Source organism: Arachis ipaensis, chromosome B4 (genome assembly GCF_059453495.1).
Source record: "Arachis ipaensis isolate K30076 ecotype BB chromosome B4, ASM5945349v1, whole genome shotgun sequence".
NCBI lineage: Eukaryota > Viridiplantae > Streptophyta > Magnoliopsida > Fabales > Fabaceae > Arachis > Arachis ipaensis.
The window spans coordinates 55,011,986-55,029,298 of record NC_142439.1 but is presented as its reverse complement, the minus strand read 5'-3'; positions in this window follow the sequence as shown (position 1 = coordinate 55,029,298).

Below are 17,313 nucleotides of genomic sequence, written 5' to 3'. Positions count from 1 at the left end.
TTGGTCATAAATAAGAAAAAAAACCAAGAACAGAAGAGAATGGGAGCTCTATGTTCAAGAACAGAGGAATCCCTGTGAGATGTGAAGAAAGAAGAAGAAGATAGAAAAGTGAAGATGGAAGAGGAGATAGGAGAATAATTCGAATAAATAGAAGTAGAGAGGAGAAGAATTAGAAATAAAAGAGATAAATAAGAATTAAAATATTTTTGTTTTTATTTTATTTATTTATTAAATTAGAAAATTAAGATTAATTAATTAAAAGGAATTGAAACTTAGTTAATGAATTTCTAAAATAGAAGAGAGAGAAGAAGAAAAGATTTTTCAAAAATTATGAGAGAGAAGAATTAGTTAGAAAGTTTTGAAAAAGAAGTGAGAGAAGATGAGTAATTAATTAAGAAAGATTTGAAAATAAGATAAGATAAAAGGTTAGAAAAGATTTAAATTTAAAAATTTTAAATTAGAAAAGATAAGATAAGAAACTGAAAAGATTTCAATAAGAGATTTTAAAAATATTTGAATTTTGAAATTTAAAACTAAGACAAGAACAAATGTAACAAGAACGAATAAATCGAAAAATGTAACAAGAACGAAAACAAAAGACTCAAACCAAGAACAAAGATTAAACAAAGAAAAGAAAAATATTTTCGAACAAGTTTTTGATTTTTTTCGAAAAAACAAGAAAAATAAAATAAAATAAAAGACTAACAAAATATAAGATAATACCTAATCTAGGGAACAAGATAATTCGTTAGTTGTCCAAACTCGAATATTTCCCGGTAACGGTGCCAAAAACTTGGTGTGCGAATCCCCACGCTTTCGTACAACTGAACCAGTAAGTGCACTGGGTCGTTGAAGTAATACTTGAGCGAGTCAGGATCGATACAACGAGGATTGTGGTTTTAAGTAAGCTATGGTTATCTTGCAGGTCTTAGTCAGGCGGATAGATGAATTAGTTTGATTGTTTGATAGAGTAGAACGAATAAAGAAAAGGGTATAAAATAATTTGTGAATTGGAATGTGAAAAGTGATAAGAAATTGGTTAAGGTTTGGAGATGCTTTATCCTTCTGGATTAACTCTGGTCTTACTGTCTCCTTCAATTGTGAATGATTTCTTCAATAGCAGGCTGTATGTGATTAACACCTTTCCTGAGAGGTCATCAATGCTCCTCCAGATCTAAACACTAGGGTTAGTGTGCATCCAATCTGATTGAGGGTGAAGCTCCTGCAGTTCATTCTCCTAAATGATCCAACTCGAAACGCCACAGACAAGGTCGGATCTTTCGGTTCAGAAAATGCTGCGCCTTTGGATTCTAACCTCTACCACAGAGACCCTAATCTCTCCGTAAATTGGCTGAACTGGTGTCTCGAGAAGTCCCCAACGAAGTCATGGATTAGACTTCTAAGAGATGTATAACAAGCTGGTGGTTCATGCTTTCCAGTCACATATTCACACGAACCCAAGAAGATACGGGTGGTAGTTAGGCACGCAGTCTTAGTATGAAAAATGTAGATGATTGTCACGGATCATTCCAGTCATCATGTTGAAAAATGAATATACATCTTAGAATTAAATCAAACACGGATTGAAGATAAATAGTAATACTTTTATTAATTCATAGAACTCAGCAGGGCTCCTCCCCTCAACTTAGGAGGTTTAGAAACTCATATTGATTGGAAAACATAATGAGAAACAAAAATATGGCAGACCTCCCTCAATGACGGGTGTAAAATTTCTTTAAATATTAAGCTAATGACTAAGGATTACATAAGAAAGGGTAAAACAGTCTTTTAGTGCTAAAATCCAGTTTTGGGGCCTACTTGGTGAGTGTTTGAGCTGAGCTTTGATGAGATCGACGTGCTATGAGGCCTCTATGGCATTGAATCCTGGCTAGGGGGTCCTCTTTGGGCATTTGGACGCCTGGTATCCTTCTTTGGGCGCTGGACGCCTGGAACGGGGCAGGAGGCTGGCGTTGAGTGCCAGTTTTGGACCTTGTAATCTAAAATAAAGTATGGTGTATTAAACATTGATGGAAAGCTCTAGAAGTCAACTTTCCATATCTGTTAAGAACGCTCCATTTGGATTTCTATAGCTCCAGAAAAGCTCTTCCGAGTGCAAGGAGGTCATATCCGGACAGCATTTGCAGTGCTTTCTCTGTCTTTGAATCAGACTTTTGCTAACTTTTGCTCCATCTCCTCAATTTTTTCCAGAAAATACCTAAAATTATACAATAACACAAAAACTTATAGTAGAATCCAAAAATGTGAATTTAACACTACAACCTATAAAAACTTAATAGAAATTAAACAAAACATGCTAAAAACTATATGAAAATAATGCCAAAAAATGTATAAAATATCCGCTCATCACTCATGCAAATTCACATCCTAAGTTTGTATTAGTTTTGGTTGCTTGAGGAAAAGCAACAATTCAAGTTTGGTGTTATGATGCGTGAGCATCTTTCCTATCTTTTCCTAGTGAATTTGCATTCAAATGTGTTAAGTTTAATCAAGATTTAAGTAATTTTGAGCCACTATAAATGCTACTTTAAGTGTTGTGTAATTCGATTTATTTCGGGTAGTATTTGGATGGATTTACAGGGTTTTTGTAAAAGAAAAGGAAGAAAGTGGATGATACTGTCAACCCTGAGCTCCTTTTACTCCAACGAAAATAACTTGAGCTACAGAGGTCTAATTGACACGATCTTAGTGGCATTGGAAAGCTAACTTTAAGAGCTTTCCAACGATATATAATAGTATATATTTTTCTCCTGGAAGCACGGCCTTAGTGGCACCTAACTTGGGATTCTCTAAATTAGGCGCCAGATGAAGAATGCTCCCAAATCCATACGTCTTGAATCCCAAGTTAGGTGCCAGATGAATCACAAACACACCAAATCATACTGGCATAGTGGCACCTAACATGGCTCAGCCTAAGTTAGGTGCCAATCCTAAAGAACGCAATGGTCCCCATGCCCCCGATGCACTTGCCAGTTCAGTTGTGGATATTCTCAAATTCCGCACCAATTTGCAGTCGTGTTACCATCAAACTTTCTAGGTACGGTCATTATGAGTATATAGTTATATCCTTCGGACTAACTAATGCTCCTGCTGTATTCATGGATTATGTGAATCGCATTTTTCGTCCGTATCTAGATTAGTTTGTTTTAGTCTTCATAGATGATATCCTCTTTGATAAACCCTATTTTTAGGGTTTATCTTGTGTTGAATTTAGAGGGTTTTTATCAACTTTTCTCACATTTATTAAATGAAATAGCATGGTTTTGTGATTCTCTCTTAATTTGTTCTTGAGTGTGAAAATATGCTTTTAGGATTTTAATTTGTTAGTTTTAAATTCCCTTTGATTCCACTAGATGCCTTGATGTGTTTGTTAGTTAATTCATGTTGAAAAGGCAAGGAATGGATCAAAGGATTGAAGAGAAAAGCATGCAAAATAGAGAACACATGGAAAACCAAGAATTTGGGGTGCACACATCGACGCACACGCGTGACATACGCGCACGCGTAGGAGATGAAGTCGCATGGCGATGCATACGTGTGACATGACGCGTACGCGTCGAAAGCAAAATGCCAAGCGATGTGTAAGCATCGTTTCTCGCACGTGACTTCATTAAAGTGAAAATGTTAGGGGCGATTTCTGAGCTTCCCAGGCCCAATCCAACTCATTTCTGATGCTATTGAACCCAAGAATTGAAGGGAGATGTACCAAGTAGTCATAGTGTAGAGTTTTCATCATGCTTTAGATAGTTTCTAGAGAGAGAAGCTTTCTCTTCTCTCTAGAATTAGGTTAGGATTAGGTTAATCTCTCTTAGATCTAGGTTTAATTCCATGTTTTCATCTTGTTTTCTTTACAATTACTTGTTGTAGTGTTTTGATTTTCCTTTCTTCCCTTGTTAATTTCTCATTTGGGTTATGTTTATGTCATGAATACTCTAGATTTCTTTGAATGCAATTTGAGGTATTTCAGGTTAATCTAGCTTTTTTGAGTTCTTATTTTTGATTATTTTTAGTGGGTAGTAATAGATTTTATTAATTCTTGCAATTTACTATGCTTTCTTTTTATGCCTTCCAAGTGTTTGACAAAATACTTGGAAGGATGTTAGAGTAGATCTTTCTCCTCTTGGCCTATGTTGAGTAATTGGAGACACTTGAGTTATCAAACTCTTTTGTTGATTAACAATTGAAAGTTGCTAGTTGACTTGAATGCCACTAAAGCTAGTCTTTCATTATGATTTGACTAAGACTTGTGGTCTCAAGTTGATATCCACTTGACTTTTCTTCATAGTTAGAGGTTAACTAAGTGGAGCAATGGACAATTCTTGTCACAATTGATGATGATAACAAGGATAGGACTTCTAGTTCTCATCCCTTGCCAAAAGCTTTCTTAGTTGTTAGTTTATTTCTTTTGCCATTTATTTTTCATGTCCCTTATTCAAAACCCCAAAATATACAACCCATAACCAATAACAAGAACACTTCCCTGCAATTCCTTGAGAGACAACCCGAGGTTTAAATACTTCGGTTTATTTTTATTACGGTTTGTTCTTGTGACAACCAAATTTTTTATTGAAGGAATTGTTTGTTGGTGTAGAACTATACTTGCAACGAAATTTCATTTGTAAAATTCTAGACCACACATACAATTTCCGTTCATCAAAATGGCGCCGTTGCCGGGGAGTTGCAATTGTGTGCCTTGTTATTGGTTATTGTACATATGTTGATATTATATATATCTTGATTTTTGGTTGTTTTGCTAGTTTAGGATTTGGTTTTCCTTGTTTCTTATTAGTTTTTGTTTTCCTTTTATCTTTTCACTATGAATTCTCACCCCTTTGGCTATAAGTTTTGCTCAAATTATGTTGTAGGAAATGTGAATTTCAATAACAACATGCATCAAGGATGAAACAATCAAAGATGGGAGGAGCCTCAAGGAATTCATCACTCCTCTTGGCAACAACCTCCAGGTACTTATAGGTATAATCCTCATCCTAATGCATATCAATTCAATGGCTATGATGAATTTCCTTGTGACAATCAACAACCACCATCATATGCCTATGAACCTCATCCTCAACATGATCCTCAACTATACTCACAAGCCCCTTTTTCCCAAACATCTTCCTATGGTCCATATTCATCATATAACCAATCACCCCTACCCATCCTTGTGACCATTATGAGCGAAAACCTTTAGAACCACCAAAATCCCATCATGATTACTACCAAGAACCACCTCAATACACACAATCTCCATACCCTTACCAAGAAGAACCACCTTCCTATTATGGACCATTTCTCCAAAATGATAAACCCTCCTATCCACCCCAAGCCCCAATAGAAGATTCTCTCACCTTGCTACTTCAAGGGCAAGAGGATATGCAAAGGAATGCACTAGAATATGTGACTATCTTGACCAAGGTAGTGCACGCTTTGACCTCCTAATACTCATGCACTCAAAGTACTTCCATGGCCACATGTGAAGGATCAAAAGAAGAGCATAGCATGAAGGAAAGATTAGAAAATCCGGTGGAGAAGGAGTTGGATTTTGTATTAGAGCAGTTGGAGGAAGCCATAATTGTTGAAGAAGAAGAAGAAGAGGTTGAAGATTTAGGAGATGCGGAACCACCATGAGAGTCTCAACAACCTCCAAGGTATATCAAGGTTGAAGACTTTGGAGAGGTTGATCAAGAGATGGATTCAATCATCAATAACTTCTTATCTAAAATTGAATCCCCTCCCATTGGACATGAAATTGAAGTTATTGAAGACAACTCCACACTAAGTGACATTGGTGACCTTGTTGAAGACTCTTCCATTGGATGTGAAGTTTATATTGAAGTGGACTTCACACAACCTCCAAGGTTTGACTTGATTGATGATGAGGAGGAATTGGAAGAAGTTGACGAGCAAGGAGAAGTTGAAAGAAGTTGTCAAGAGGTGGAAATAACCAAGGAAGAGCATAAAGGAATAATGCTTGCAAAACCATTGGAGATATCCCTTCCTAAGTCACCATCTAACACAACATTCAAGTGGGTAAAATTCTTACCCTTAAGCTTCACCTTCTCACTTGAATATAGTTTGATTGAAACGGATGGGCAACTTAGAGCTCTTTGTGGATTTAAGAGTAAGAGGGAGTTATGTAGTGGTTGGAAGTTTGATGTTAGGCTCATTAAGGTCAAACCCTCGAAGCGTAGGCACCATGGTTGGATGAATGTTAATTTGTGTGGGTCTAGGAGGAGAATTTGGCACTCTAAGGAGAATTCTAGGTACAAACCACCCAGATGGAAGAATGATGATCAACTTGACGACGGGTGTGAAAATAAGATATGGGATCCCGGATCACAACATGAAGATCAACTTTGGGAGCTCATATCTTGGGTATAACTTCACCCAAGCTTGGTGAAGACGATTGGAATTTCTAGCAACCATTTGAGGAGCAAGCATCCTTGGAGGTTCAAAGATGAATACAAGCATAAGCCACCATGATGAGAAGTCTCCCAAATATCCAACTTAAGGACTTAAACTAAAAGTGCTAGGTAGGAGACAACCCACCATGGTAAACTCTTTCCATTCTCTTGTAGATTTGATTAATAAGTGATTTGAGTTGCCATTGTAAGTAGTTTTCTTCTTCATATATTCTTGTTTTAGTGCTTTGGTTGTTAGTTGGTTTAGATTGCACCTTTGTCTTGAGTTGCATTTTACTTAAGGTGCAAGTTTTGCTTATTTTGCATTTGAAAAATTCTTCAAAAACCAAAAAGATTTTTGTTAATCTTTCATTTTGGTTGGTTTTGAGTTGTAGATAGTGTTAGGAGGATTTTAAGCTCTGTTTTTATGTTTCTAAAAGGGAAAAAAATAGTATGGGCAGGCACGCGTACGCGTCCCTTACACGTACACGTCGATGCATCAACGGAGATCCGATACATTCTTCCCGAGAGTTGTGCGAACTTAGCACAAGAATTGTGCTTTTAGCACAAGTTTCATTCCACGCGTACGCGTACCCTACGCATACGCGTCGCTGCGCACTTTCCCCTTCCACGCCTAAGCGTATATGACGCTTACGCGTCAATTTCGTTTCTGTCCTCCTACACGTACGCGTAACCCAATTGACGCGTGAAACCCTAGCCATACGCGTCGTTTCTTTCTCCTTCAAGTAGAATTGGAATTGAGAGTTGAAAAAGCAAAAACCTAGAGAGAAGTGAGACCTTCTCTCTCTAGAATGTAACTTCCAAAAACTAACTAAAAATATCTAAATGTGTCAAATGTGTGAATGAATGTGGATCCCTTCAATCCTTGGTCTTTTTATGCCTTTTCTCGCCAGAATTCTACTCCAAACTGGGTTTGTAACTCCTCTGAAATTTTCAGTCATGTTTTCTCTTTAAAAGTCATGTGCTGGCATCGACGCATACGCGCACAGTACACGTACGCGTCCCTGGAGCTTTACTATCCACGTGCATGCGTAAAGCACGCGTGCATGACCATGAGGTTCTGGCTTAGCCATGCAAATGCCCTGGCTTCTGGCTTTGGCTTTTTCGTGCTGATCTTAGTAGCATGCATCCACGCGTACGCACAAGGCACGCATACGCGTCACTGCTCAAAACTCCAAAGCTCCATTTTTCCATGCTCCTTTCCTTTATACATGCTTTCTTCCTCTCTTCTGGGCCATTTTGCCCTATAAACTCTGAAATCACTTAACAAACGGATCACGGCAACGAATGGTAATAGAAGAGGATTAAAATATATCAAATTTGATGAGCGAATAATTTATACCCTTGTTGGCATTGTTTTTACATAGTTTTTAGTATGTTTTAATTACTTTTTATTATATTCTTCTTAGTTTTTATTCAAAAATCATATTTCTAGACTTTACTATGAGTTTTTGTGTTTTTCTATGATTTCGAATATTTTCTTGCTGAAATTGAGGGACCTGAGCAAAAATCTGGTTCAGAGGCTGAAAAAGGACTACAGATGCTGTTGGATTCTGATCCTCCTGCACTCGAAATGGATTTTCTGGGGCTATAGAAGCTCAAATGGCGCTCTCTTAATTTCATTAGAAAGTAGACATCTTGGGCTTTCCAGCAATATATAATAGTCAATACTTTGCCCGAGATATGATGGCCTAAACTAGCGCTCAAAGCTAGCCTAAAACTTCCTGGCGTAAAACGCCCAAACTGGCACCAGAATTGGAGTTGAATGCCTAAACTGGCACCCAAGCTGGCGTTTAACTCCAAGAACAGCCTTTGGACGAAAAAGCTTCAATTCTCAGCCCAAGCACACAGCAAGTGGGCCCCGAAAGTGGATTTCTGCACTATCTGCACTTAGTTACACATTTTCTGTAACCCTAGGTTACTAGTCTAGTATAAAAACTACTTTTAGAGATTTATTTTATATCTTTTGATCACTTTTGATCTTTTGATCATCATATGTAACTTTTATCATCTTTTCACGTTTGGAGGCTGGCCTCACGGCCATGCCTAGACCTCTTTTCACTTATGTATTTTCTACGGTGGAGTTTCTACACCCCCATAGATTAAGGTGTGGAGCTCTGCTGTTCTTCATGAATTAATGCAATTACTACTGTTTTTCTCTCAATTCACGACTACTTCTTCTCTAAGATACTCACTTGTACTTCAATATGGATAATGATATGATCCGTGACACTCATCATTATTCTCAATTCTATGAACGCGTGCCTGACAACCACTTCCATTCTATCTAAGCTCCACGTAGTCATTGGGCGACAGCTTGAGTGCGTATCTCTTGGATATCTAATACACAGACCGAGTCCGTGAGATTAGTATCTTTGTGGTATAGGCTAGAACCAATTGGCAGCATTCCTGGGATACGGAAATTCTAAACCTTGTTTGTGGTATTCCGAGTAGGATCTGGGAAGGGATGATTGTGACGAGCTTCAAACCTGCAAATGTTGGGCATAGTGACAGTGTGCAAAAGGATCAATAGATCCTATTCCGATGGTAACAAAACCGACAGATGATTAGCCATGCGGTAGCTATGCCTGGTATTTTTCATCCAAGACGAGAAATCCGATAGTTGATTAGCCGTGCAGAAACCGTAGAGGACCATTTTCACTGAGAGGATCCTACAGCTTGCCATGGAAGGGAGCACACATGGTCGGAAGGTGGCAATAGGAAAGCAGAGGTTCAAAAGCAATAAAGCATCTCTAGACGCTTATCTGAAATTCCCACCAATGAATTACAAAAGTAACTTTATCTTATTTTATGTTTTATTTATCTTTTAATTATCAAAACATCATAACCATTTGAATCTGCCTGACTGAGATTTACAAGGATAACTGACGTTGGGATTTTTGCCAGTAAAGAATGTCATAAAAACAGTCGCGTTGTAGATATAGTCTCTAAACCGACAAAATTCCCTTCGTACAAATGTTTTGGTTGTCACAAGTAACAAACCCCTTTGAAATTGATAACCGAGTATTCAAACCTCGGGTCGTCTTCTCAAGGAATTGCAGGGAGGTATGTTCTTATTATTGGTTATGGAAAAAAAAGTATGTTTTGGGGTTTTATTAATGTATAAGATAAGAAGCAACAATAGTAAATGGCAGAGGAAATAAAATAATAACAATAAAAATAAACTCTTGGCAAGGTATTAGAAATTGGAAGTCCGGACTTAGTTATCCTGAGTTACTAATTTCTTAACCAAAGCTAAGAATGTAGAAAACTAAATTAAAATCACAAATATCTGGAATACCTCAGATAAAATACATTCAAAGTAGTAAAATCTAACATGAAAAAGTTCATAAGCCAATTGGGCAACACAAGTCAAATACAAATAAAAGCATTAGAGTATCTGAAAGTAAAAGAGAAATATGAAGAAAAGGAATATTAAACCTAGGATTGAGAGTCACTCCTAAAACTAAGAGAAATCCTAAATCCTAATCCTAAGAGAGAGGAGAGAACCTCTCTCTCTAAAAACTACATCTACTCCTAAAATTATGAATTATGAGAGTCTCCTCATGAATGGATGTATTCTCCCACTTTATAGCCTCTAATCTGTGTTTTCTGGGCCGCAAAATGGGTCAAAAATAGTCCAGAATTCGCTGGTTTCGAATTTTGCCACGCTGGATTTTCGTCACTGCGACGCAACCGCATGGATCACGTGGTCGCATCACCTAGCGTCAGGGAAACTATATCATATTATATATCAAATCGAAGCCCCGGACGTTAGCTTTCCAATACAACTGGAACCGCGTCATTTGGACCTCTGTAGCAAAAGTTATAGCCGTTTGAGTGCATAGAGGTCAGGTTGGACAGCTTAGCAATTTCTCCAACTTATTGTATTCCTTCCACTTTTGCATGCTTCCTTTCCATCCTCTAAGCCATTCCTACCTTATAATATCTGAAAACACTTAACACACATATCAAGGCATCTAATGGTAATAAGAGAGGATTAATAATAAGCAAATATAAGATCAAAGAAGCATGTTTTCAATCAAAGCACATAATTAGGAAGGCAAATGTAAAACCATGCAAATAGTATGAATAAGTGGGTAAAGAGTTGATAAAAACCACTCAATTGAGCACAAGATAAACCATAAAATAGTGGTTTATCAACCTCCCCACACTTAAACATTAGCATGTCCTCATGCTAAGCTCAAGAGAAGCTATAAAGATGAAGAGGAATGATAGAGTATGAAATGCAACCTATCTATATGAATGCAACTAAATGTGAAATGATTCTACCTACTTGGTTAAAAAGTAAATAAGCTCTTCAAGACAAACATAAATCAGATTTCACTAATTCAAATTATACAGTAAAAGACAAGTAAACTTGTAAGAAGATAGCTTATGAAAGCAGGGAACATAGAATTAAGCACTGAACCCTCACTGGTAGTGTATATCACTCTAATCTCTCAAGTGTATAGGGTTATTCACTCTACTCTTCTCTGGTCATGCTTTCTAAACATTGTTCTTCATCTAACCAATCAACAAATATTTAATGTACTAATGCAAACATCATGAGGTCTTTTCAAGGTTGTAATGGGGCTGAGGTAAAGGTAAGGATATATGTATGGCCAAGTGAGCTATAATATGAATCTTCAATTAACCTAAGCTCTCACATAATATACATATACTCTATATACTTTTAAATTCATGCCTAGCTACCCATAATTCTCACTTTTGTATAATTTCCATACTCATGTACCAAATTTTTCTTTAATTTTTATCACATGTGCATTGCTCTTTTATTAAACTTAATATTAGGGTAATTTTGTCCCCTTATTTACTTATTTATTGAGTATTTTTGGATTTTTCTCTTTTTTCTCTTTTTTTTTCTTTCTTCTTTCTTTTTTTTTTATTTTTTTTTATTTAGAGAAACAAACATAACTTATCAATGCACATGGATTTTCTATTATTTTTCTATTTTGGTTTTTCATGAGTAGGTTTCCAAATTCCTGATATTCAAATAAATTAGAAACATTATACTTTTCCTTTATTAACCCATGTTCCCACAGTTTTCCCACACTTAATTAACACACTATCTTAAGCTAACCAAAGATTCAATTGGGATATTTAATTGTTTTTCTGCTTTAAGGCTAGTGATGTGGTAAAATACAGAACCAGAGGGGATTAAAAGGCTCAAAGTGGCTGACAAGGGTGATTTAAAGGATAGGCTTATTTGGGATAAGTGAGCTAAAATCAAATAATGGCCTCAATCATATGCAAACGTGTAAATACACTAAATAATAGACATATAGGTTGGAACAAAATATAGATTACAATCATAGAGAAGGGAACACACAGGAATAAAATATTTATGGTTAAATAATGTAACCATGTAAATAAGCTCAAAGTCTCACATGTTGTGTGTTTTTTGACTCAAAAACCATGTTCTAAATACAACTTCAAACAAATTTAACACATAAAAATCTTTAAAAATTTTTATTTAAATTAGTGAAAAAAATTTTTTTTTTCAAAAATAGGATCTTAAAAAGAGATTTATTATTTTAACCAAGTAGTAACTAAATGCACAAAATCAAATAAATATGCAATCAAATATGCAGATGCAACAATGAACAAATAAAGAAAATAAGATTATTGGTGTTGAAAAGAAAGTACTAACCCACGGAGATCGGTATCGACCTCCCCACACTTAAAGATTGCACAGTCCTCGGTGCATGCTGAGATTTGCAGGTGGATGGGTTGTTTCAACTGTTGCTTTTCTCTAAGGATTGTGCAGATGGACTTGTCTGTCTCCCCATGTAAAATGTCTTCCGCTTCCCTTCCGGGTGGCCATCCTGAAAGAAAAAGGGAAGAAGAGTAACCCAGAAATAGAGATAAGAAAATAAAAGAAGTATGGGTTAATGCCAAATGATAAGGGTCTCATTTACATGAAAGCTTCAACATGTAAGGGAGAAAACAATAGAAGCCATGGCATACCAGTGGTGCAAAATTTGCAACCATGGGAAAAAAGGTGGGTAATGAAAGACAATGTAAATTCATGTCAATGCAAAAGAAATATCAATAATATAAAAATTAGCATTGATTTAAATAATATTACCCAATCAGAATAAAACAAGTCATAAAGCACCAAGAAAATACCAGAAAAGATGTAACAGTTGAATAAGAATATTTGAACACCAATAATAAATTTAGAAAAAATAAAAATATGCAATGAATGAGAGTATACAATTAAATAAAATAAAATGAAAGTGAAAAAGAATGAGAAGTAGAAAAAGAAAGTGAGAAAGGAGAGAGAAGGGAGAATTTAGGATTAGAAAAGAAAAGATAAGAAAATTGGCACTAATCTGGATAGGTTGTGCGATGCTGGCGACGCGATCGCATAGGTGATGCGGTCGCGTGGTGCGCGATATGGTTGGGTGATGCGGACGCGTGGGACACATGATCGCGTGACTCGATTTGTGCTAGTGGCGCGAGTACAGCCTCGCGGTCGCACAACTCTCTGTTCAAAATTCAGTATTGCCAAAATCCTGGGTGACGCGATCGCGTGGTCGACGCGATCACGCGGGTGGCCTTATTTCCAATATGATGCGGACGCGTGGGTGACGCGTTCGCGTGGCAGGGCTTGTGCTACTAGCACGGGTCCAGCCCAACTCCAGCTCAACTTTCGGCCATGCACCTAGTTGACGTCGATTTTCAGGTCACGCGGCCGCGTGGGGCACGCGGTCGCGTAGGAGGCCATTATTCCCATATGACGCGGTCGCGTGGGGTGATTTGTGCCATTGGCACGCCTCCAGCGCTGCTCCTGCAAAACTCTTTGTTCATATTAATATTGTCTCCCATCTCCTTGCGACGCGGACGCGTCACTGATGCGGTCGTGTGGTCACTTTTTTTTTTTGTAATCTGAAAAATGCAGAATGCAGTGTTAATATGAATGTGATGCAAAACTCCAGGTTCAATATAACAAAATAAAATAAAATTCAAAAACAAATAAAACTAAATGAAAAAGGACGATCATGGGTTGTCTCCCACCTAGCACTTTTAGTTAAAGTCCTTAAGTTGGACATTTGATGAGCTTCCTGTTATGGTGGCTTATGCTTGAACTCATCCAGGAATCTCCACTAGTGTTTGTGATTCCAGTAACCTCTGGGGTCCCAAACTAGGCGTAGAAAGCCTTTAAGTAACTTAAAGCAAGTGACAAGGCCCCAAGAGTGTTGATTGCCGGGATGAATTCCGGGGTCCCAGACCTTGCCTTTGCACCCGTCTTTTGGTTGAGCAATATTGTTCCCTCTGGGTGGCAAGCAGTCTGAATTCTCACGTAAGCGGCCAAACAACTTCCTAGACCTATTCAGTTGAGCTTTATACCAACCCTTGCGTTTGAACTTAAAGCTTCCAACCATGATGAACCTTGCAGGACAATTCTTACCACTGGCCATCTTCCTCTTACTCTTAATATCACAAAGAGCTCTAAGTTGACCATCCGTCTCCAGTAGCCCATATTCAAGTGGGATTAGAAAGCTATGGGATATGAATTTTACCCACTTGAATGTTGTGAAGGATGATGGCAACTTAGGGGGAGGTATTTTTAATGAAATTGCAAGTTCCACTCCCTTGTGCTCTTCTCTGATAATTACCACCTCTTTGCAAGCTTCTTCAATTTCAACCTCTTCCTCTTGGTAGCTTTCTTTCAATTCAATCTCCTCTTCATTGCTTTCTAAGGGCATGGGAGGTTGTGCTTCTTCTTCTTGAATCTCCATCTCTTGATCAACCTCTTCCAAGTCTTCAACTATGATATGCTTTGGAGGTTGTACACCCTCCTCAGCATCAATTACAACTGTCTTGGAAGGAGGCTCTATGTCTTGACTTTCCCATGGAGGTTCTGCATCTCCTAAGTCTTCAACCACTTCTTCTTCTTCTTGAACAATGACAGCTTCTTCTACTTGTTCTAGTACGAATTCATTCTCTGTCTTGTCCACTGGGGTTTCTGGTATCTCCTTCATGCTACGCCCTTCATGAAATTGTCCACATGGGGCTGTGGTTGACCCTTGTATATTTGAGCGTCTAGAAGCCCATTGAATTAATGCTTGCTCCAGTTGTTGAACGGTTGCCTGAAATTTAATTACTGTTTCCCTTAGGCGAACCTCTGCTTCTCGGGTTGCCGGACTTGGACATGATACAAAAGAAAGTGGTGGTGGTTGGGAGTGATTGGATTGGAATTGGGGTGGTTCTATATATGGTTCATATGGCTCGTAAGGTGGTTGGTATGGTGGTTGAGGGTTAGGGTCATATGGAGGTGAATGGTGGTAGTTGGCTTGTGAGTGTGGTAGTTCAAAGTTGTGTTGAGGAAAGGGTTCATAGGCATATGGTGGTGGTTGTTGATAGTCCAATTGGAGGTGGTTGTTGCCTTGAGGGTTGATCAAATCCTTGTGGCTCCTCCCATCTTTGATTGTTCCAACCTTGATGCCTGTTCTCATTGTAATTTCTTCTTCCTGCAACATAATTGTAACCAGACTCATAGCCAAAGGGGTGAGAGTTCATAATAGCAAATAAAAATAAAAAATGAAAATAAAAACAAATTTAAATTAAAAGGTTATTTAAATTTTGAATTTGAAAATTAAATTTTGAAATTTGAAATTTTAAAATTTTAATTTTAATTTTTTGAAATTTGAATTTTTGAAATTTGAAAATTTTTAAATTTAAATTTTGAAAATTTTTAAATTTGAATTTTGAAATTTGATTTTTGAAATAAGATAAGATAAGATAAAAATTTTAAAAATAAAAATCTGAAAATTTTTTTTTTCGAAAAAATTAATTAAAAATATTTTTTAATTTAATGAGGAAAGAGAAAAATAATAAAATGACACCAAATTTCAAATTTTTAGATCAAAACGAAGAAAACAACTAAGAACAGCTTGAAGGTCAAGATGAACGTGAAGAACAACTTGAAGATCAAGATGAACACTAAGAACAAATTTTTGAAAAAAAAAATTTTTTTAATAACTAAATAAAAACAAATAACCTCTTAATTTATGGAAAAGCAAAAATAAAAACAAAAATAAAAACAAATAAACAAGCAAAAATCAAAAAAAATATTTACAATAACCAATAATAAGGCACACATTTGTAATTCCCCGGCAACGGCGCCATTTTGACGTTGGAATTTTTGCTAGTAAAGAATGTCATAAAAACAGTCGCGTTGTAGATACTAGCGGCTCAACAGGCACTAACGTGCCTGTTCAGCCGCTTTTCTATTGTTTTTAAGAAATTAATTTTATTTTTCTGTTAATATATTATTTACTTCTCAAATTTATTAGATAAATATTTTTTTATTTTAATATTGACGTGATCTTATTTATATCATATTTTGTTGAAATTATAATTACTATAAAACACTTTAAAATGTTAAATTATAAAACCACACAATAAAGAGGTAATATAAAATCGTCATAGTTTAAAGTTTTAGGTAATATATGAGGTGAAATATTCGATAGAGTAAATTTTTACCTATTGACTTATAATATTTAATATAGTATTTTGATATTTTTTAAAAAATTAGAACACATTTTGCCATGACCAAATTTTACTATCTATTAAATTTTTAATTGGGTAAAGATTCTATAATAAAAAGGATCCATATAATTTATACAATACATTAATAAATACATGAGATAAAATAAGACATATTTTTGTACTATTTTATAATAGTTGTTATTTTGTGTTTAAGGTAGATCTTTTCTAATTTTACTATTTAATTTTAAAAGATATATGTTGTTACCAAAATTTTATTACAAAGTTATTGTTATTATTAGTCTTATGAATGTATTGCCTATTTAAAATTTATAGTATTTGTTAATTATTTGTTTTATTTTTTTTATTATAGAATTCATAATTTTGTTTAACATTAGGCATTTTATATAGTAGTGCACAATATCAAACCTCTTAATTTATTCAATACAAAAAATATTTTAAATGAATATTATGCGATGAAGATAAAATATTAAAAATATAAGTAGAGTAAGTGAGTACTAACTTCATATTTGCATGGCTTTTAGTATTGTTTGTAACTGGTTCATTATAAGAGATTGATTGAGGCATTGAATTAGTAGCAGTGGTGTATGTCTCGACCTACACTAATACAAAAAAAAAAATACAAACTTAATATGTTTTAGATTATCTTAAAAGAATTAAAAATTAGTTCTCAGAAACCAAATCAAATCGCGTAAATTAAGTTAATTAATTTTGTTAATCTTCTATATTAACATTTAATGTATAGGCAAAATGACTTAAAACGACGTTATTACATGTTTTGAATATATAGGGTACTAACCAGTTAGGACATCACCACATCTTTTACTTGAACAACTTCATTATAATGTGATTCCAGACCTATATTTTTAAAGAGTAATACATATAATAAGCATAATTTGAATTCATAAGATTAAAATTAGTTATCATGATTAAAGTTAACTTTTATGTCGCGTATAAAGGTGATTTTAATTATTTTAAATTTGTTTAATTTTATTCTGAAACAGAGAATATTTTAAAAATAATATTCTTCTATTATATTTTTTTCATTGATTTTTTTCAAAGTTTGAATATCGTCCATTAATTTGTGACATTTTTAAATTTATTTTTTAATTTATTATGATAAATTAACAATATGATGAGTATTTTGTCCGTTAAGATTGCAGAAATATTTTTTAAAAAATAGTTTATTTGTTATACTCTAATTTATCTTTATTTTTTGTGTTTATATTTTAACATTTCACATTAGAAATTTATTACATATTTAATATTATTAAATTAATATATTTTTTAATAATAAATAATGTTACGTGTCTCATGATTATTATTACTA